Source organism: Cyanistes caeruleus, chromosome 1 (genome assembly GCF_971803275.1).
Source record: "Cyanistes caeruleus chromosome 1, bCyaCae1.hap1.1, whole genome shotgun sequence".
Lineage (NCBI taxonomy): Eukaryota > Metazoa > Chordata > Aves > Passeriformes > Paridae > Cyanistes > Cyanistes caeruleus.
Window position 1 is genome coordinate 91,947,254 of NC_141701.1, and position 22,136 is coordinate 91,969,389.

Below are 22,136 nucleotides of genomic sequence, written 5' to 3' on the forward strand. Positions count from 1 at the left end.
ACAGAGATCCTGTTAATGCCCTGCTGAGATGATCAGCCAATAAATTTCCATCCAAAGATAAGTTTCTAAGAAAATGGAACATGCCAACCTCTCTCCACTGATGGAAGAGGCAACCTAAAGCATCAAACTTCTCTCTCTTACACAGGTACCTTTACAATCTTCCCTTCAGATTCCAAAATACACCATTCAATCCTTTAAACTTGAAACAATTTCATTTTTAATAAATAATCCAGAAAGAACTTGTTAGATGCAGTTGGGGTACATTTCAGACTCTATAAATAATGTTCACATATTTACATTATAAATTTAGTGCAGAATTTCAAGTCTTACATTTTAGATGCCAAATGCTTTTAGTAGAAAGCTTTTTAGATAATAGGATCTTTCTTGTACTATGCATTCATAAATTTCCTTCAGTGATAGGGGTGAGTTGAAAGATCAGTTCAACACTGCTGATTAGTTTCTTAATTAAGTTATTGTGTTCAAAGAGGGATAAATAAATACTGGTCACAATTTAAAGGGAAGCAAAAGAGGGCCACAGAACTTGAAAAGGCTGCCCAATGAAATAAAAACAACAAAATGTTGCATTTTTCTCTCTGGAGAAATGCTTTTGCAAGTGGCTGGTGTGAATTTTCTCCCTCTCAAGAAGTGGACTGGAAATGTTGCACTGAGCTATCATGAAAAAGGGGTCAATCAGGGGTGTTTTGTAAGGTGGGGAACGAGATTTACAGCAACATAATCAGTTGGCCAGTTCATCATTACACACTACACATGTCCTAAATTAGGAGAGCATGAAGCGGGTGGATACATTATGCTGTTTCACGGGAAGCAATTTGAGTGAGTTGTTCTTGTTCCAGTTCTTTGAGACTCAACAACACATCTCCTAGGAATCTGTAAATCATCAGCAGGTGATATTGTTGGCTGTCACAGCACAGACAGGCAGAGCCAGTTACAACTTTTACCAGGCTTTTTTTTCTGTTCTCGTTCTTAAAATTCTTCTTTCCAGGAAGCTGCGAAACAAACCACAAAACAATCAGTAAAATAGGACAGCACAAAACAAAATTCCAGAGATAAGAGACATGCTGATAATTTAGTCTTTGACATCTGTTCAGGAGCATTGCTGAGTTAAATATCAGTCCTTTAGCAGATTAATATACATATGCCTGCTCGCTCTCTCTCTCTGTTCACCTACGTAGACTCTGTCAGGGCACTATCTGAATGCCCCAGGAAACATCAGTGAATGCACCCTCACAGGACCTTTTTAGGGTATCAAAATAGAGAGATTAACAGACTTCTCTGAGGACAGATGTAAAATATATGGCAGAGAAAGGCCCTCAGAATTCTGGTTCTGCATAATCACAGCAGAAGCATCTATGCTATAAGGGTCCCCCATCTATCTGGTACATAAAAGGTTGCTCCTGATTGCTTCTGTGGCCACTGAGGAGGAAACAAGATTTACATCAAAACTGTGTTGGACATGAGGGGAATCTTCCAGCTGCAGAGAAACGAGATACTGGGACAGGATATTCACAACACTTGTGACTTGTCCTTCAAATAGGTTTTTGAAAAAGGGCTGATAAATAATCCTCAGGAATGGTTTTTTTGAAAGATGGAATTGCCCTGCTGTGTTCTACGCTTTGGACATGACAGCCTAGGGTATTACCTATTTTGTTTTGCTGTCTTTAGCTTTGCAGTGCATATCAGGACTTGAGTGGTAGACAAGTAGTGGTGACATTTATTATCACCATGGTAAAAAAGAAATGGGTTTAAGTCTACTGTACCAGAAGATATACAAAATTATATATATCTCATGAAGGTATTAGAATGAACCAAGAAGCTACAGAGGACTACAGAGGACAGGCTCTCTCAGCAATGCTGAAGCACAGTCAGTGGGGCATGAGGGAACATATCCATATAAAGAGACTAGAGCTCTGACATGAGCTATAGGGAGTATGTAAGGTGTGCCAAAAAATAAAGTAACTTTCATGAATTCTCGCAGCAGCTGATCAGTCAAGAATCTATGAGATGGAAAAGCAAATGAAACGGCCACATCTGCAGGAAGATGAGATATTATGGGTCCAATCCAACCCCATTTTCAACTCAACAGAGCACTTCCATCTGACTTCAGGAGCTTGGACTTGGCTTCTCCTTTAGGAAAAGTGACCCAAATTTCGTACTTTATAAAGGGCTGAATTCCTAGGGAATGCCAAGAAATTTAGCACCCTCCAATGGAGTCTCTTGTTGCAGCATACTTGCGTGGGATTTCTGAACATCTGGGAGCCCATCCTGACACAAAGTCATGGACAAATAGTGGCTGTACAGATCCAGTCAGAGGGTTCTCAACTGTCTTTATGTGCTCTCAGCAACTCTCAATGCCCAACCATTAAAACATAGGTATCACATTTCTGAGCTGGACTTTCCAGTCAACAATATATCTGTGCATAACCCAGTCATCATTTTGCAATGCATCTTCCTCCCCTTGCTTGTTTGAATGGGGTTTGCCTCTGCCCTCTTTATAGAGATAAAATAATTGAAACAGTTGACATAAAGCATGTGTTCTGAATTATTTATGTGTTTTCTAGGGGATTAAAAAAAGAAAAAACTAAGGAAAAAAAAAAGAGAACAAAAATACCAAGCATACCTGCCTATCTATGCAGCAGAAATGGAGAGGAGCTGGGAACAAATATAGCCCATTTCAAAACTATGGTTTTCATTCTGTGAGGAAAATATCTGTTACATCATATACGGCTCTGCGAGTTTTCTATGGATAAAGCAAACACCACCATATGCTGCAGGTCAAAAAAAAAGACAAAACCCTGTGCATGTGCAGAGATACAGATATCTGTCTCCTTCTGCCATTTCTAACAGTATGCAGAGCTAGAGTTCATAGCAGGATCTGGCACTGAGGAACCAACATGTGCATCTGAATGTAGCCCTGCAGAGTTAGATACATTTGTTCGTATGCTTATACTGCATCATGGCTGGAATATGCAGCTCATTTCTTCTCTTTTGGCTAAGCTGGGAAAGGCTCAAGTCATGAAGCCCTGGCAGCATAGCACCCATCAAGGCATTCTCAACAAAAGCCTCAAATTCCTCTGAGTAGCCAAGCTGCAGGTATATACCTGAGAGTTTCCACAGCCCAGCTCACTATGTTACAGGATCACAGATGTGATAATTTGATCTTCAATACACTCTAGGGAGAAATCTAAGTCAAAAGCTTTTCAGAGATATAGGCCTCACTTTTCTATTCATGAGACAGACCATTTTTATGTGGCCATGGTATGTTGCATTTATCTGAAGATTATGTTCAGCTGTTGCCTTTCCAAACCTTTTGATACAGTGCCCGTATACGTTCACTAGCCTGTCAAGGATAAAATGAATACAGGGAATCTTGGAAAGACATCAAGCAGAGAGAAACCTAGATGACAATAACATGATATCAAGTGTAGATAACAATCCAAACTTATCGAGGGCCTGGGGTTTAGTTGGCCCCTCTCTGTCCACAAAATCGATGCTTACAAAAAACTCTCTAAAATTTTACACATCAACTTCTGTGACATTGGCCATTCAGGAACTCATGCTGGTTTTGGTAAGTGCTGGGAAAACTGGGCTTTTTGGCATAGAGCTATTACTTTTGCCTCTGGGAAGCAAAGAAAACAGATCAGTAACTACAGCTCAAGAGACAGATTTACATGGCCCATGTAAATAAAAAATTTGGCCAGGCTTCTTTTATTTCCAGTTGTTTCATCTTTATAATATCTTTTCAGCTTTACATTAAAGATGGTTCTTATCACAGAATTCAGCCTCAAATCCAAGGCTAGATGTGGAATATCCTTTACCTAGATGAACCCTTTTTAACCCCATGCCTACCCTTTACAAGACTTAAGTTTTGGTTCAGAACTAGCCACAGTTTCCAAGATGCCCTCTTTTAACAAAATTTAGTCTTTTTCTAAGTTTGCTGGCCATAAAGCATTTCTCAGTTTCAGTATATCCTGGCTTCCCACAGGTGTCCTTTGGTCACTTCTGGAGAACCTATCCTAAGTTGGTATACACTGTTCAGGAAACAAAGGCAAACATTTGCTGTCTAGTGTCTAGACATAACCTTGTAAGCCTCTTGTAAGCCCACCTCCTTGCCCTTCTCCCTCTAAGGCCAGAAACATGTTGCTACGGACTTTTGGTACTCAAGGCTGGAATCAGGCATTGGAGTGATGAGGGGAACACGCAACAACACAACTGCTCTCTGTTCACATGGTGAGTGCTACAGGGGAGTCTGCAGGCATCTCTGTCCCTACCTTGACAAACATTGCTGCCTGGTGAACGAAACCACTTGCAGATCTCCCCTCTACTCACAGGATAAGCAAATCCAGACCCATGCCTCAAACGCTCTACGCCTTAGGATCCCCTTCCTCTTTTAACAAAGACAATTTCAAAATCCGGTAGCTTGAAAACTCCCAGCATTCAGCACAAATTGCTTTAAATCCCAGTGGAAAACAGATTCTTCCATTTCAATAACACAGAGTTTTCTTAGAGAACTGGAAATCCAGAGGAGACTGAACCACAGTTCCTGCCAAGCCTCAGCAGCACACTACAGCAGCCGGGGCAATGAGTATTTATTTTTTCCCACAGTGGTGGAATTGAGACATCTCTCATGTAAATATGTTTCCCCACATTTTAAATGATGGCTGCTAAAGACTGTCTCCCACACTTCAAGAAGCTGAGTGCACATCTTTGTCTACTCACCTACTCTGGAAAACTTGGATCAGGTCACATACCTCCAACAACGTCTTAGTTTGGAAACCCCTGCTGGCCTATAAAACACAGAACATTCTCCTAAGGTGATGGAAAGGAGAACCTCAGTAAAACATTATAGATGGGAAAACACTTATTCTCTTCAATTAGCACCTGGCATCCTCCTCACTAGTTTCAGTCATCCTCATACCTAAGCCCACACAACCATCCATTGCTCTCTCAAAGACCTTCTCCAAAGCCTGCTAGGGGCTTATGCTAAATACTGTTCTAGCCTCAGTCCCATCCAACCAGCAATGTCTTTAACACTTTGCTGACTAGCAATCTGCAGGAAAAGCAGGATTATTCTTTGTCACCCTCAGCCCAGCAAGCATTTTCCTTCTTAGTCACCCAAGTCCAATACCATACAATGTCTCGGGTCTTCCTTACAGGCAGTGGTTGCTATTGCAGCCCTACAGGAACCAAATGTGTTCCCTTTCTTCTCAGGGGAAAATGCCAGCACCATGAAGAGCCTGCCTTCTCAAAATACTCAGGAGTCAGCACAGTAGTCAGCAAGAGCCAGAAGTTTTCTACTGAGCCCCAGATCCAGGACTGCCATTAGGATTTAACAGTGTCCAACACAGGAAGATGTGGCCAAAGAAATCCAGCTGCTGCCAAATTGGTTGCAGTCACAACTGCATCTGAAGCTGGCCAGCCCTCTGAGGTGGTCTTCTCACACATTTTCCTTAATGTGAGCAGGCCAAGCATGCCAAAGGGGTTAGGATCTGCACAGATGTGAGTTCAGGCAACTGCAAACAAAGAGAACAGAAAAAAGCCCCAAGAGTCCTCACCACTCCTTCCCCACCTCATCTTCCCAGCTGTTATGTATTCACATGCTAAGGAGCTCCCAAAACTTACCCTAAGTCCAGCAGTTTTCAATGCTCAGCTCCAAGTCCTGCATCATTCCTGCCAGCTCCCAAGAGATGCCAAGTGGGGATGTCATGGCCCAGTGCCACGCTCGGGAGTTTCCCAAAAGCTCTGCTCCAGTTTTGGGGGTATGTGTCAGGTAGAACATGATGCCCTACACTGTCCTCTGTAAAAGCTCTCCTCCCTTTCCAAGAGGCTTCTGAAAAGGGGTAGTTTCCCCCTCTCTTCAGAACTGAAGCAGGCAGAATAAAACACCTGGCTGTTAACCTACAGCCTTCTTAACAAAACAGAACATGCACTAGCAGAAAAACAAAATATCTACCTCCCTTTATGGCAAATTACACAGCTTTGTCTGGACTATTTTTCTACACTAAAACCATTCCAAGAATGAAAGCAGTAAGTGGATGCCATCAGGGGACCGGGAACAAGTATTCTGGTACTTCTGATACAAGTTCCACCATAAAGCACTTGTGTAGCCACAGATACACATGCAATGTCGAGGACACAGAAAATCTCACAGGGGAATCAACCACTTTCTCATCAGAGAAACAGAGAAGGACTTAAATGTTGTCCCATCAATAAGGGTAGTGGCCACCCAGTGAGCAGGAAGGAGAAAACTAAATATTGAGTTGCTGCTCAGAAACTGAGCACAGCCCATGCTGTGCACAAAATAAGGCAGAAATGAAAGGGAAGAAAATAGCAGAAACATATGTAATTAAATGCTATGACAGAAAGACATTCCCACAGGGACTAACAGAAGATACCAGGGGTAGCTGGAGTTCTGCCACTGGCTGACTTGAAATTGTCAAGCGTGTGCATGTATGAGTGTGTCTGTATGCGTGTATTCCGGCTGTGCATGTGGGACTGCTCCATGCACAGATCATCTACATAAAATCAGTAGCCCAGTCCCTTGAGAGAATGCTGGAGGGATGAGAACTGAGGCTAGAAGGACAAGTGTCAGAGGTCCATCAACAAAAAGCAATGCAGAAGAACAGAGTGGTTCCTTACACTGATCATATACGTATATAATTCCCACTACTGAGAAATTTGCGTGAGTAGCGGGGCAATTACAGTCAAGATGCAATTTACCTACTAGGAAACAACAGCCTTGCCTTTGCAGCTCCGAGGGCTTCTTTTAATTAATTTCTTTTCTAATGTGCATGCATTCAGCTTCAGCGTGAGCAATGGCTGGAGTAGGAGAAATTCTCTTCTAGTAGAGGAAGTAGGAAGTAAGGCACCTACCCATCATTTAGGCCTCTCTCCAGAATGCTGTTTGCCTGCTGATCATTGCTCAAAATGATAGTTTTTAATCATAGATCAAAAAGCTGTTGTTCCAATTCTAAGACAGGGGAGAGAGTGAGGCAAGGCCTGGGTGGAGATGGAAAAAATGACAGCAGGCAGCAGATGGGAAGTGGAGGTAGCCCAGGGAAGAGAGGCAGTGGAAAATTGTTAGTAGGTAGCAGCTGGGATGAGAGGGGAAGTGGTCAGTTTAAGGGGAGAAGAAAAGACAGAGCTGCACTGCTCTTCATTCTGGTCACTTTACTGCAAAGTAAAAAAAAAAAAAGGAGCCTGGAAAAGGAAAATCAGAAGGCGGCCTTTAACTTCTCTGGTTTCTGGCAACCTTCTGGAAGCCTTGTTCTGATCATTAAAATAATGACCAGTCTACAGTATAGCAAGGGAGAAGGGCACCAGCCACCTCTCTTCCAAAACTGACCCAAGCTGCCAGAAATGTTCCCACTGGTTTGGGCCTAAGGGTGCCAGTAAGCAGATTGCTAATCTCTAACACATGCCTTGTCTCAGCAGTCGCAGTGGGGTGAGGCACAAGGGTTTTAATTTCTGCTTTACATCCTTCCCGCTAACGCCCAGCTTGCCTCTCCCTTCACCACGTGGCTTTGCGACCTCTGCTTCTACTATTTTCCACCTTCTTTTTCCAAAAGTCAGCCTCAGGGCCAGGGAAGGTGGTGAAGCACCGTGCAGGAGCAAAACCCAAACACGGCTACTTAAAGAAAATATTATTTTTCAACTGTAAGGCTTTTAAATTTTTCCCCCCCCAGTTTATTTTTAGAACAATGGTAAAACATACAAATCCTGGAGGCCTCAAGCACTTTCCTGCTGTGCTATTGATTTAATTTATTTCTTTAATTTGTTAAAACCTCACCAAAAAAAATGTTATTCTTCGGAGACTTTGCTAGCCCAAGTTTTGCATATATTATTTGCTGCAAAAGATTAACGAGGTAGCAGAGGCATTTTTTAATGGATTCCCTTGGTTTTCTCTCACTCTCCATCACTTTTTTTCTCAACTCACACGGCAGCGCAAGTCCACGAGTCTGCTAAGAGCTCTCCACAGGCAGGATACCGGCTAGGGGAAGAAAGCAATGAAGTAAAAAAGTCTCTTTCACAGCTCCTGCCCTTCTCTTTCCCCGCTCAGAGATCCCGTGCTGGCCAGAGCGCTGCCCCAGGCTCCGGCGGATCCGCCGCCGCCACAGCCGCGTCCTCTGCGGGGCTCGGCGGAGCGGAGGGAGCCCGACAGCCCGGCTTTACAGGAAGGCTGCGAAAGTGACAGCAGCTGATCCTACGCATAGTTCAGAGGTGCCGTCAGCGAGCCCGGCCATGCACAGGGGCCCTTCTCTTGGCTCACTGAGGAATCTGCTGACACTCCCGGAGACTCTTGGGGAGCGCTTTGGATCCCGGCCCCAGAAGCCTTCCCATCGACCTGCTTCTCTTACGAGAATTGAGCAACGCCTGAAGTGTGGCAGCAGCACAGGCTTCCGTGGTGGTGGCTAAGAATCAGAGCTGTTTCTCTTTCTTCATCCAGAATAACCAGGCTATTTGTCAAGAAGACACACTTATGCTTAGAGGTGTCTGAATATTTTCTCTTCTCGCAGCCCACGCTCGGCCTCTATTCCACACAGCACAGATTTTGCCTAACAGGAGGTGAAGTGGAGAGAGACAAGAGGAAAACGATAAATGAGGGAGCACAGGGAGAGTGGGTTAAAATACCGGGGTCAGGGCAGAGAGATATAGCAGGTTCTTTGTGTTAGCTTTAGAGACAGGGTAGGTCTGTGATGGGGCAAAGGTGTGTGATAGGGAAAAGAAGTCACAACACCCTGCTGCAGAAGTAAGGAGAAGAAAGGTCAAAGTCTCTTGAAAAGCAGCCAACAGAGACCTCCTCTCTTTCTTCACATGCAAAGCTGATTTTTAACCTGAATAGACCAAAAAGAAATGGCAAGCAGCCACTCTTCTAGCTTGCCTCCCTGCCTTTTGGGAAGCCTGCCCATTGCTTTAGGGCTGGAGACTCCTGTATGCTGAGGAGCTGAAGACAAATGCCCATCAGCATGACTGCAGCCAGGCCACTCAGCACATCACCGCACTCAAACCTCTTAGAACAATTTGGAACCGTGTCCAGCTTGACCCATCAGAGAGAATACACAACAGGAACTGAGCAGGGGATACTAACCATGGTATGATTTCATTTAGGGGGATCATCTAGTTGTCCAAGGGCCATGTACAGACTATGGGGCAAATCCATGCAGCTCAGTATCTTTTTATGCCGTAGTCTTAACACTAACACTGTCAGGACCATTGCCAAACATTTCTGAGCGTGCCACTGGTGCAGCACTGAGCCCAATAATCTGCACGTTTGCCTGAATCAGAGTGTGTCAGACATGATCAGCCAGATTTCTGCAGGCTCTGTTTGGCACACTCAACTGCCCTGCTGTGGGTGCTGGTGCCACACAGGCACAAATGTTCTGTGAGAAATCTGACTCCTGCAGCATGCCATGCAGGCAAACACCAACAGCACATTTCTCTCACCCTGTCTTCTCTTTCCCTACAGAAAGAGTAAGGCAGAGCAAAGTGCAGGAATAAGGAAATGACACGAAAGTACCTGTCTGGAGCAGCCAACTCAAAGACAGTGACACACAATAAATAGCCTCGAATACTGAAAAATGGGGCTGCCATTCTCTGTCACACCAGAACTGTCATAAACCACAAAAGAGACATGCCAATCATTTGAGGGCCCCCTCCTAGAAGAATTTTTATAGCACCATATTTCATAACTTCTTTTGCTACCTGGAGGGCCCAATTTCTTAATCTGTGTCTGCCTCTGCCTCCCCATTTCAGTCTCCACTGCTGCAGGTACATTCTAGTCCCTAGCTACCCATCCCCAGAGGCACCAAGGGCCCTCCAGTGCACACAGAACACGGCTTCATGCAACATGCTTAATGCTGGGATCCAAAGGAAGGACTGCTGAGGGAGGCAAACCAAAACAATAGCTCTGTCATGATTCAGACTAAGGACTAAGATCAGCTGAGAGGAAGGGTCCCTTGTGTATTTGTTTTGGAGGCAAGACTTCTGTCCACATTGAACTCAGTGCTACTGGACAAGGTAGCTTAGAGCTAATTAGAAAATTTCTAGATGAGTTTCAAGCACAGCCCTACACTCTCTCAGGCAACTCTGAAAAAAAATATAAACATTTAGTTCAACCAACAGAATTTTAAATGTGCAGATGTAGCCCTAACAGCTTTGAATATCACTGACTGGATTGTTCAATATATCAAAAACTCAGGATTCCCCTTCTGGATTTTCTTTTTTTTCTTTTTTTTTTTTTTTTTGGTGGTGGTTATTTTTTAATTTTTTTAATGGTATGACACATGGTAAACAATACCACAGATATTTGCACTTAAATAATGCCATACATAGCAAAGATACTTGCATACATTCATTTAAAGTAGGCCTGAGGCAAGCCAAATATACAAACAATTAAAGATCTGCAGGCATGCCAAGAAATATTCATGCAACATATAGGCCCAAGAGAAAATATAGTGAAGATTAAGAATATTATTAACACATATATGGAGATAATAGTATTTGATGATTTTCTCTACGAGTATCTCTGTGATCCTGGCAATTCCCATAAAAAGGACTGGACTGACATTTTCCACATTTACCTACAACAGTCCAATCTATAGCTCTGCAGCAGGGCTTAGTATCTGCAATTTAGACGTCTGCTAAGCCATCTTCCTTTGTTTTGTTATACAGTAATTAGATCCAACTCCTTCACTCAGTTCATGACCAATGTTTCTGTTTCACTCACATCCCAAGACAACTTCTGTCGCCCTTTTCTTTAATTTTTTTCCACAAAAGGGTGGTTTTTTTTTTTCCCTCCTGAAACTTGTAAGCTTTTTTCCCATTACAATCTTTGGCACGCAAAGCAGGTGGTATCAGAAAGTGCAAATGCTTCCATATTCTTTGAATTACTATAAACTGCTCTATGGTTTTGTTCATCTTAAGTACCCAGTCTTTTGATATCTCAGCCAGTCCGCTCCACACTCACGAGTTAATAGGACTAGAAGCAGGGAGAGACATGAGAAAGGCCACCCAATTAAAGCAAGAAAATGAAGATCAAAACAGGCTACTGTGCTGTCATATGGTCAGGTACTGAACTGTGCCTGGTGCAGTCACTGATAACAGGCTAGATAATGCTGCACGTGTCACTTTGCTGTGACCTTCACCAGTCACCTGGCTAGAGCCTTATGAGAGCTGACTAACTTTTAAGTTAAAAAGGCTTAGATTAAAATTATTATTAACCCTGAAAATCCTCAAATAGCTTCACTGAAACAAGAGGAATGACTTTGAAATTACAATCCCTGTGGAAAGGACTCTACATAATTTGATAATGCACACAGATAATTTTCTTCTCCATTAAACCAGCAGGAGCTGAGCACTGAAAGTCCATGCCTACTAGAGGGATAGGGGACTAGCCATGTGGCATGTAAGCATGGGGTTACCAGTGTCTAGGTCAATCCTTGGATCTGCTCGGGTACAAGCTGCTCCATACAGCATGTACTCTTCTCCTGATCATGCATCCAGAAACCACAGCATAAACTTTGCTCTAGGCATCAATGGTATGGGGTAAGTGTTCCCAAACTCAGTGTTGCTGTTTATGAATGCCCTGAGAAGGAAGTGAAGGGCAGGAAACTCACTGTTAAGCAGACACAAAAGCCTTCATTAAAACACCATGATGAATATAATCTACCTTTCAGAGAACTCTCGCAGCTGGAAATTGATAGGATGTGTAGGACACATCTAATTTTCAAGATAATAATAAAAAATACTTCAATGGATTCTCCCTTAGGAGTATTTAAATAAGGGTTGCCTCTTCCTGCAAATGGAGTGAGCTGAGAAGGGGTCACCACACTTTGTACCAAACAAAGCTCTTACTAGAAACAGAACGCATACCACAGGAATTATTTGCTGGTGTGTCCTACTGCTTTTTACCAAAATTTTTTTGAGTTCAGCTGCCATCAGAGTATTCAGTAAAAAAGAAGAAGAGGGAGTCTAAAAGACTAAAAGCCTGTCAGTGCTACTGGACATTCCAGCTTGCAAAGAAGGCTGATCATTTTACCTCCTAGTGAACACAATTACTTGTAAGTAGTCCACCTTAAATAAAATAACTAGGAAAACCCAAATAAGTGGAAGGAGAGTACAGGTACGATTTTGTTGCCTGAGACATCAAGTAGTTTCACAACTGGTCTCTCAAAAACAAAGGAAAAAAACCCATCAAAATGCTGAATTTGGCTTCCACAGTGCAAAGAACAGCTGGAGCATTTCTGCATGACTTAGTTTAATGCAGCAAGATTGGAATTTTTAAGTTCCCAAGGAAAAAAAAAGCAGCACAGTTGCTTTTCACTTTCTGCTATCTGTACCAGTTACCACCTGGATCCAAGTATTTGCCACTTAGGATCCAACTATTCAGAAATTCACATAATTAATTTGTATCAAAGCAAAGGTCTGTGAAACATCTGTACTCAAGAAGTGACCTTTGGATGAGAGAAGACCACTCCTTGACTCCCCAGGCCCTACAGATCAAACTTGCTGCTTGAAAAACTGTTTTCTAGCTCCAAGTCCCACCAGTCTGGCAGTGAAGTGCAGGTGAGATATAAACAAACCCAGGAGAAAGGGAGAGGTTTCTTAGGCATTATTGTAGGCTCAGCAGGTTTCATTAATTTGCCTGTTCTGGGGAAATTCAGACCCCTTGTCCATTTCTTTTCTGATACTTTCCTGAAACCTACACAGCACAGCAAGCAGTGCATTAGGCAGCACAGCTTTTGTGCCACCAGAGTCTCAAGGGTGGGCACAGATCTCATTCCAGCAAAAAACCCATACAGTCATGAGGCAACAGCTGGGCAATGACTTGGAAGCTAATCACCACATCAGCTGGAGGTCTCTGTGGGGTCAGAAGAGCAAGGGAGCTAGAGACCTACTTGCCCCAGATTTTCCCCCAGATCCCACGTTTCTTCCTATGGAGTTGTGTGACACACACAGACATGGGTATGGGCACAATGTGTGTCCCTGGATGCTATTCTTTCAGACATAAAACCTGCTCATGCCAGGCACTGGCACATGTTCTTAATCTTACAGGGCTGCTTCACCTAATGGCTCCAAACCTGGCTTCCTGAAAGCAGCAGGGGACAGCTGCTGAAACACCATCAATCCAGACAAAGTCAACATGACCTGTGGACATGGTCCAGCTCTGCCAGGAAGGGCCCAACAGTGAGGGCGGCTGAGGAAATATTATTGCAGCCTGGAGGCTTTCTCATGCAGAATTCTATTTTGGTGCACCATTTTTTGTTGCTTGAGCATTCCCCAGACATTTTGGAAACTCCAGACACAATAATACTGAGTTCTAGGTCACAATGTTGTTATTGATAAAGGTTTCACCATCCTGATGTGGGTATGAATGCTTGTGAATGCTGCAGGATTATGCAGGGAATAATCACTTGCCATAGCCCACAACATATAAATTGCCCACCAATGTGCACAGTAAATTAAATAACAGTGTTTCCTGCCAGTCCAAACAAACGTTTTTTTCTGTTCCTAGCAGAGCAAAGGAGTGCTAACCCACAGAACTGCAGTGTTTTGGAACTTCATGTAATAGTAGTGAGAAAAAAGTCGCACTGCTATGAAGTGACACAGAAACATCCATAACACATTTTTGTCATCAACACAGCAGCAGTGGTTAGACACAAGGAAATGTTTATTTGATCCTTTTGCTAACATATAAATCAACTTGTTCTAAAAATATTTCACAATAGGTGTTCTCAAGCAATGAGCCAGTTTGAGGTGAGCTATTTGAGGTGATCACTGCATGTTTTGATCAGCCATCAAAACAAGCCATCTTGTTTTGAGGCAAGATAGCCATCTGAGTAACAACTATATCTTTTTTGTCCACACACTGAAGAGTTTGCACCAAGAGACCTGCAATGGAAATAAACTAACCCATTTTACTTGAGCCATGTTAATTATTTTCACTTAAAAAAAAAAAATAAAAAAAATGAAACTGTGACTTAGTAAATGGGAAATCCTTAAGGACTTGAGTAAAGTTGTCATGTGTAGCCACTTGCCCTAACCTTTGGCCTTTTGTCTAAGTACAAGGGGCATATCAGTTAAATATATTATGTCTTCTCTCTGGGAAACTCAGAGAGTTAATAAGTAATTTCAAACTATTATAATTTTGATGCATGGAAAAAAACCAACTTGGCTTTCCTCAGACAGTACAGCTGGGTAAGTACAGAATTTCCCGGCACTGTTTAAGTCTGGGTGGGGTGGGAAAAAGAAGAAGGAAAAAGAGAAACAAATGAAGTTGCTAAAGAAGGAAAAAAAATGTGCAGAAATCCTGCCAGAAGTTCAGGAAATCTTTTTTTCCTTGTTTCTCTTATGGAGATCAAAAAATCTTAATTAAACATGAATCCCCTTGCAAACTGCTGATGACTTTGTTCAAACTAGGGCAGCTAAGGTGCTGAGAAGCCATGAGGCTCAGCTGTAGTCCTTCAGATAATTCACATAAGCCAGCAGTTTAAGTGATAGGTCTCATGTCTGCAGGAGCAGCACAACAGTTCTCATCCTTAGGGAGGAACTAACTCCTGGGTATGCCTACAGCCCAAACCTGTCCAAGTCCTCCAGGCACCTCTGCAGTACAAGCAGGAAATAGCAACTGCAGAGGAGAGTGTATGACCACAGCAAAGCCACTGCCATGTTTCAGGGAGATCTCAGCCCGCAACAGGGCAAGACGAGGGGAATTGCAAGCACCTTTTCCAACCTGTTGCACAGCAGCGTGAAATGCCATTAGCCATCATGTAAATGGGATGACTCATTTTTCCCAGTGCCAGTGGATGGGACTGTGATCACAGCTGTGCCTGGCCTTCAGGTGGGAGGACAGAATTCCAGTCTCAAGAAAGAGCATTCTTATTGCCTGTAAACTTGGCCTTTAGTCAGCCCGTAGCCATACTCTCAAACCAAATCTACAATTTCATTGCCCCAAATCACTTACTTTTCATTAAGCACTTCAAAAACAAACCTTGAAAAAGCTACATATCACATTACATGTCCCCACTGAAAAAATGACAAGTAGTGCACAAACTACTTAATGAATAGAGGGTGCATGGTGGAAGTCAAACCCACCTTATGAATCCCATTCATGAAATGACTCCTTCTCTCTTCTCAATCTTCTCTCCTCTCACTTTCCCCATGACCTCCCTAAGCAACATGATTTCTCTCTCTAGGGTTTTTAAAAGACAAAACTATCCTTTAATATGTGCAGGAACAAATTCTGGACTATGCTTACACAAAATATATGTTTATCAATATTTGATCTACGTATTGATCTTACCAAAGTTAGTGACTCCCCTGACTTGTTTCCTGTGGCCAAACAAGAGCAAATAAATTTTTAAGAGAAGTCTGAAGATAGGAAATAGAACTTGCAGATGTATGCAAGCCACTACCTCCTTCTCACCCTCAAGTCTGGCAGACAGATCTTTCAGAACCAGCTTGCAGGAGGTGGCTCTGCAAGCAGGAAGGCTTTTTAAAGCAGTGCACCGTACAAGGATGATTTTCAGGTCAAGAAAATAATGTTAATTCTATTTTAAAAAGCCTGCTTTCTGCAGTGATTCGGGGACCTGTAAATTTGGGAGAGACCACTGGAATCCTACCCAATGCAAAACACAGCCCAGGGAATTCCATCCATTAGATTCTACAGCTGTCTTACACATCCCAGATCATTTGAGGATTGACTATCCTCAAACCTGTGTTGCGGAATTAAAATTAACTTAAAAGTCACTGTCTTCAGGGCCATGTCAACACAGACCTGAGGGCAGGCCACTAAAATATGACTGTGTAACTGTGTTGTTAAGAACCTGCTGCTCAACCTCCTCCATATCCCATGGAGCCTCCTTGTTATGCAGTAGGAACCTTTCCAGGAAAGAGCTTGGCCCACCCACCTGTCAGGGAACATTTCTTCATGCTTGACAGGACAGGCATTGGCAGATTCAAGTCAGCATGGATGTATCTCAGGAAATGCCCTATCCTGAGCCCAGCCCATCTACAGTGCAAGGAGTGTTCAGCTTGGATGCAAGGTGAACTGGAGAACGACCCCAAACTTGGAACTGTGCTCAATAGGCAGCCCAGACAGAAAACCCATGATCACTCCTTTGATCATGCCCCCTTCATCTGAAGCACTCTCATCAAAAAGCAAATGCATGAAACCCCTCCTTACACAGAGCAAAATTCTGCAGGTTGAAGAAGTGATCTGTTTTATGCTGTTTGGGAGGAAAGGCTGCAATTAGGCAGTGCAGCTCTATTAAAATCAGCCATATTAACTGGTTGCTCATCTAATCCATTGCACTGCTCGGCCCACTTGCTCTTTTGAGTTTCTGCCTTGTACTCCACTCTGCAGCTGCCTTGCACCTCCCACTCCTTCTTCTTTACTGTCTTCACGTAAATCAAAAATCCATCAAACCTCTCTTCTTCAGTAATAAATCAATTATTTGGATTACTCAACTGTAAAACCATGACTTTGTGGCTGTAAAGGCAGACTGTGTTTAAGCACCTGGATGACAGCAAGCAAAAGAGAACAAGAAGTATTTTAATAATTCTTAAGTACTTGAGGCTCACAGAGGGCCCTCTCTTCTTGGCACATCTGAGCTTGCCAGAAGGGTTGTACTATACTAAAAAAAGTTCTCATTTCTCGCTTGCCAGTCACACCCCCCACCAAAAAAAGAAACAAAACAAAAAAAAAAAAACAAAAACCCCAAAAAACCCCAAACCCAAAAAGAAAGGAAAATAAAGCAAAGCATTCCTATCAATTTATGTGCTATTTTCTCTGTCTGTATGCTGTATTAATGGCTTTCTTTTCTGAATACAGACAAGTACAAATGTCAGAGGCAGACTAGAAATGTTGGGGCACACACAATGCAGTCTTGGTTTCCTCTGAACATCAGACCACATCACCAATTAAAAAAGAAAGAGGAAGAAAAAGCACTCAGCCTCCATCTACCTGCTTCCAAGCCAAGATAAGGAAATATCCCAAACTTTCCACAAAGCCTCATATTAGCTCCCATCAAAGCCAGGAGAATCCATCCTATTGTTTCCCTTGCTAGTGCTGCATCACTGCATTCCTACAGAGCTTCTGAATTTGTTCAGAGCTTGTTGATGTTGTTGTTGTTATTGTAAAAGCTGAGTGTTACACAAGACAGAGAGCTTGACAGCTTTCCCACAATCCCCAGCATGTGGGAATAGCGAGTAACAAAGTGTTAACACCTGCCAACTGGTGGTTAGGTGTACACGTCTCTGTTAACAACAAACACTGCTGCTAGCAGTCATCAGAGCAAAGCAGCAAATCTGTTCCCTTCTCCAGCTTGGAAAACACCAAACAATAACAAAAAAATAGGCACCTAATTGCTTGATTAAGATGTATCAGTGTTGGAAACTGCTGATCTAGAACATTGAATCTCTGACATTTACTTCACTCTTGATTAAACAGAAATGTTTAAAACCAGTTACTGTGCAGGCAGAAGCTCAGAGCACTGTGTACCATCCAGGGAATTGTGGCAGTGAAACTTTTCACAAAGAAACAGTCAGAACCACCTCCTCTCTGCTGTTTCATAAAGCAGCAGATGCTGAGACACTCTGGTTATAAGGAAAAAGGGATGGAAAAGTACTAATGAAGGACTAGGAGTAAGGAAACTCCTTGGAACTTCCAGGGGAACCTTGTGGAGAAGTCCAGCTCCTGCTCTGAAAAATGTTGCTAGACATGGAAGTCAGGACGGTTTCTTTATGCTGAGAGGGATTTGTTATGTACTTTTAAAAATCACGTTTTCATTTGGTGATTTCCTAGGCAGCTTTGTGAGCCAGGTGGCACTGATTTATCATTACCAATTTGCATGTGACTAATGTCCCAGACCTGAGGATAAAAGCCTGCTTGCTCTAGATTTAGTAGCCAGCTTGCCTCTTTTCTTCCTCTTTCCCCGTAACAAAAAGGTGAGGAAGAAGTGAGTCGACTCACCATCTCAAGTAAACTAGAGATTGCTCAGTCAAAAGAAGGGAAATGTCATAAATGTAACAGTACTCACAAAAGCTCACTGCTGTCCCAGTCTCCCTAACTGTGCACACAAACTCCAGCTCAGCTGGGGAGGGACGTTAATCCTGATTTCCATCAGACTGTATTTCTTCAGTAATTGCTATCAGGAAAAGAAATTATCCCATTCTTTAGCAGTGGGGTGAGGGGCAGGGAGGTGGATTTTCACATTTGTGTCTTTACCCTAGACATATTACCTGAAATAATTCAGACAACTATGATTGTACCTGATTAATCAGATGATGGCCAGGACAACAGATAATTTTAACCTACATTAGTTCCTGAATCTAAGTCACATGGAAGGAGGAGGGTGAGTGGAAGGCATGAGTAACTTCTTTTGATGGATCTACCAATTTTTGCCAGCATTAATGTTGCATGAAATAAAGACTTCCATAGTCAGCACTTTGAAACAGAAGACACACATTCTCCTTATTTCATGAAACATCAAGTATTTGACACTCCTACAGGTAGTAGATAGTGGTAATAAACTGACTTACAAAGGCTGGCAGAACACTATTCTGACTCTAAATAACATCATTTACCAAATTGCTATGGTGAAGGCTCAAACAACCTTCCATATAAAGCTCCCTGTGAAAGGTGCTATGGATAGAAATGGACAATTTTTAAGTTGGCCAAAAGTGGCTTTCTCCACCAGGAATGGAGAAATAAGGTAATATACTTGCCTGCCAACATGAATATTGACCAATTTACTGAGATGGATGTTTCCAAATAACAGTTAGAAAGCTTTTTTGGTATAGGCGGTTTAGGATCACCTGCACCAGAATAGAATTAGAGGAAAATTTCTAAGTTTTGTGTGAATATTCGAGCCCTGTAGCAGATGAATTTAGAATCTCAGTCACATGGTTTTTGTGACTCAGCCATTTGTTAGTCATCCTCTGCCCATTATATCTCAGGAAAGTTACAGATACCCATAATTAGAAAGGCAATCCCCCTCCTTCTGTGTCTTTTCTGCCTGTTCTCTAGATATCATGTCCTCTCACTCCCTTACTTACCAGAGGTCCCACGCTATTTATTCCCATTCCCCTCCCAACTAGATTTATTTCCTTACAGTCTCACCCATTTTATGCTCTCCTCACAGTCTCTAGATCCTACCCTATGTTTGGAATGTTCCAAATCAACAGCTGCCCTTGCAGCCCTCTTCAGTCCTCCCTTTTCTGAAACCAGCAGCTCTGCCTGGATCCTCCTCTCTCTCACACACACAGATTTTTATCAACAGTTGCCTTCTGTGCTCCCACGGGCCTTTATTCAATTCAGTGCCATTCTTGGACACTTTGGGAACATAATGCCAGACAACTGGGTTGCTTCTGCCTAAACCTCTCCTGAGCTAGTTTCCTTAATTTGTCTGAGCTGTTGGTCTGTGGAGCTGGCACTTCTGTTCTTCCTCCAAGTAACACTGCTACCTGATATGTTATTTCTGCTCTTGGATGCTACTCCCTCCATGCACCATTCCACCAGTTCTCTCTCCTTTGCTGCATCAAACAACTTTCTTGGGTTTGCCTTGTAACCCACTATCTTCTTGCTGTTCAATCAGCTCCCACCTTCCCTCTGCCTGGATAACTGCATTGATCAGAAGAAAGTCTAGTTTTCCCAATACTTCATGAAAAGTTGTTTTGTTTTGTTTTTTTCTATTTGGTGTTTGGTAAAGAATAGAAATCTCTGAACTACCAAAACCAGAAGGCCAACTGTCATTCAGCCTGAGACAGTGTAGCTCCTCTTCACGAAGACCAACATACAGAAAATGCTGTAGTGAATTATCAGTGTCTGATCTGCACTAGGCAAAGGGGCATGCATCCCTTAAATCTCAGATTTATAGCCCAGGTACTGGGAAGCAAGAGAAGACTGGGAAAGACAGGTACACACATGCCCTTATCACACTGAATGCACTCTGAATGTGAGGATGAGAGTCTCATACAAAACTCTATTCCTTTAAAAATGCTGCATAATCTGCCCTTCAGAAGAAACACCTTGGTGGAAAATTTCAGACCAGGACTAAACTTTCACACCCTTAATGCCATAAACATCTCACACTGACATCTGTAATGCCTCTGCCAATTTACAAATTCTTCATGACTTACTCCTCCTTTGGTGACAGAAGATATTATGTTTATTATTGGCTCATTAACCCACACTTGTCCCAAACACACGGCATGTGTATTTTACCTGAGGATAACCCTGCCTTCTTCAGGACAAGACACTCCATAACAATCCCCTTTCCATCAACATTCCTACCCCTCTGGCTGTTTGCTGGGTAAACAGGTGCACATCAGTGCAGTAAGGCTCACTTAGATCCGATTGGTCTGAACTTTATCCATTGTGTTTCTTTCTGAAGCAACCATCTTCAAGGCAGGCAGGTTCTTTGTTCAGGCACCTTGTAACACCTGAGACCACAATACTAGAACACTCCAGCAGCAGAAGAGCTAAAGCTAAATGTAGAAAAACCCAGCGCAGTCTGGTACTTAATGCCCAGAGCACATGATCGTGATTGAACACACAAAGTCTGACTCCATCCATGACTCTACCAGGTGGTGAGGGCTCTGGCAAGCTCTGATTTGGCTTAGTGAGGTCACATGCTTTCCCTACTGACACATGCACATTCCTGTCTTTAGTCTTAACATGAGCAGGTTAAATAAAGTACCTTCCTCCTCTACTATATTCAGATGATGACTGAAAGCTACATCTGCATGGTGTTTTCCCATTAAGTCAATAGCAGCCAACAAAGGAGCATTTGCTTCTGGTTCTTTAGCTGAATAGGAGAAAACAATTGGTACAATATTAGCCCAAAGAGGGAGGAATATAGAGCACCTGAAATGCACTGCCAACAAAGCAATTAGCAGGGGGATTGGGGGTGGGCACTGACTGCCTGCCCTGTTCATCAACCTCACCGAGGGACGCAGTTCCCGGGTAATTAATGCAACTCATCAGAGCTAGCTTGCAAAGTTTTGCATACAACTATCTTGGATATAAAGTAGTCTTCCTGCGTATCAGGAAACTAGATCTGTTTCTTGTTAGTCCTTCAACAAAGGAATGTGTTGTCCATTCTGTTCCAGGGTAATCTTAATAGTTTACACTGCAGGCTCCACTACATTACTTCCAACTGGTCTATTTGAAGAGCAGCTGGGAAGGAGGTAGTTCTGGTGGTGGTGATGTGGAGGACTCAAATAGACAAGTTTGAACAATGTAAGGACAAAACAGGCATGTGAAAAACACTTCAACACCTACCTTCCAGTGAATTCCAGGGTGTTAGTCAGTTTAGATGGTTTCTTGGAGGGTTAATGTCTCACTCCCAGGCAAGTCTTGCTTCTGTTCCTGTAGATCAAGGCGGCAGCATTGCACTTTTGATATCCAATAATGCTTCTTGTTTGTCTTTCATCTCTCACCAATGATGTGCAGCCTTTTCACTGTCGAAAATCAGATAACCAGAGCCTTAATAAAAAGGAATATTTTGTTGTGATTCTAAAAATCCTTCAAGTGAAGGACACACATAGGCTTTCTCTCTGGACTAAATGTAAGATCTCTCCAGCACAGAGCAATCAAAGTAATCTTGCTAGCACTTGTCAGGGCCTGGGCATTGGAGCTGACCTGATCATAAGTACTATAATCCTATCAAGAGGCAAATACATAATCACATATCACCAGTCCTTTGGGCAGTTAGCTAAAGGCCCTGCATCTGCGTGATCAGATCCCTCAGAACAAAAGGATAGCATGGAAACACTAACCCCTTATTTCCAGTTCCTATTTTGGTTTCTACTCCCCAGCACACAAAAGGATGCCTGTCTTACCCAAGGCTGCCTCAGCATTAGACAGGCTGTGTTTCCAGGTCACTTTCTCTCTTTTTGTCCCATGTTTCAGTTTTCTGCCTATAAGAACAAAGCAAGGGTCTTGGGGCTATTTGCACCTTTGGGGGATTTGGATGCACTGCAGGGTGAGGCTGGGCCTCATTTTAAGAGAAGGCTGCAGCCCACACCAGTGCCAAGAGGCTGACTAATGCAATTATTTCCTTGCAGAGCAGCATTTTTCAAAGTGCTGATTCTTATTAAGAAAAAGGAACGGATTT

General features: G+C 42.9%; 1 long non-coding RNA gene across 2 annotated transcripts; it reads right to left on the reverse strand.

Moving 5' to 3' along the window:
- Nucleotides 1–193: 193 nt before the first annotated feature.
- LOC111923741 (uncharacterized) lies at nucleotides 194–21,939 on the reverse strand. Of its 2 annotated transcripts, XR_015273897.1 has the most exons (5): nucleotides 21,862–21,939; nucleotides 21,302–21,480; nucleotides 5,641–8,573; nucleotides 4,738–4,805; nucleotides 194–1,007 (listed from the first exon to the last, which is right to left on the reverse strand). It is a non-coding gene; the product is annotated as an uncharacterized LOC111923741 (long non-coding RNA). The 2 variants fall into 2 exon arrangements; XR_015273896.1 differs by lacking the exons at nucleotides 21,302–21,480; nucleotides 21,862–21,939 and having other exon boundaries at nucleotides 5,641–8,716.
- Nucleotides 21,940–22,136: the final 197 nt, after the last annotated feature.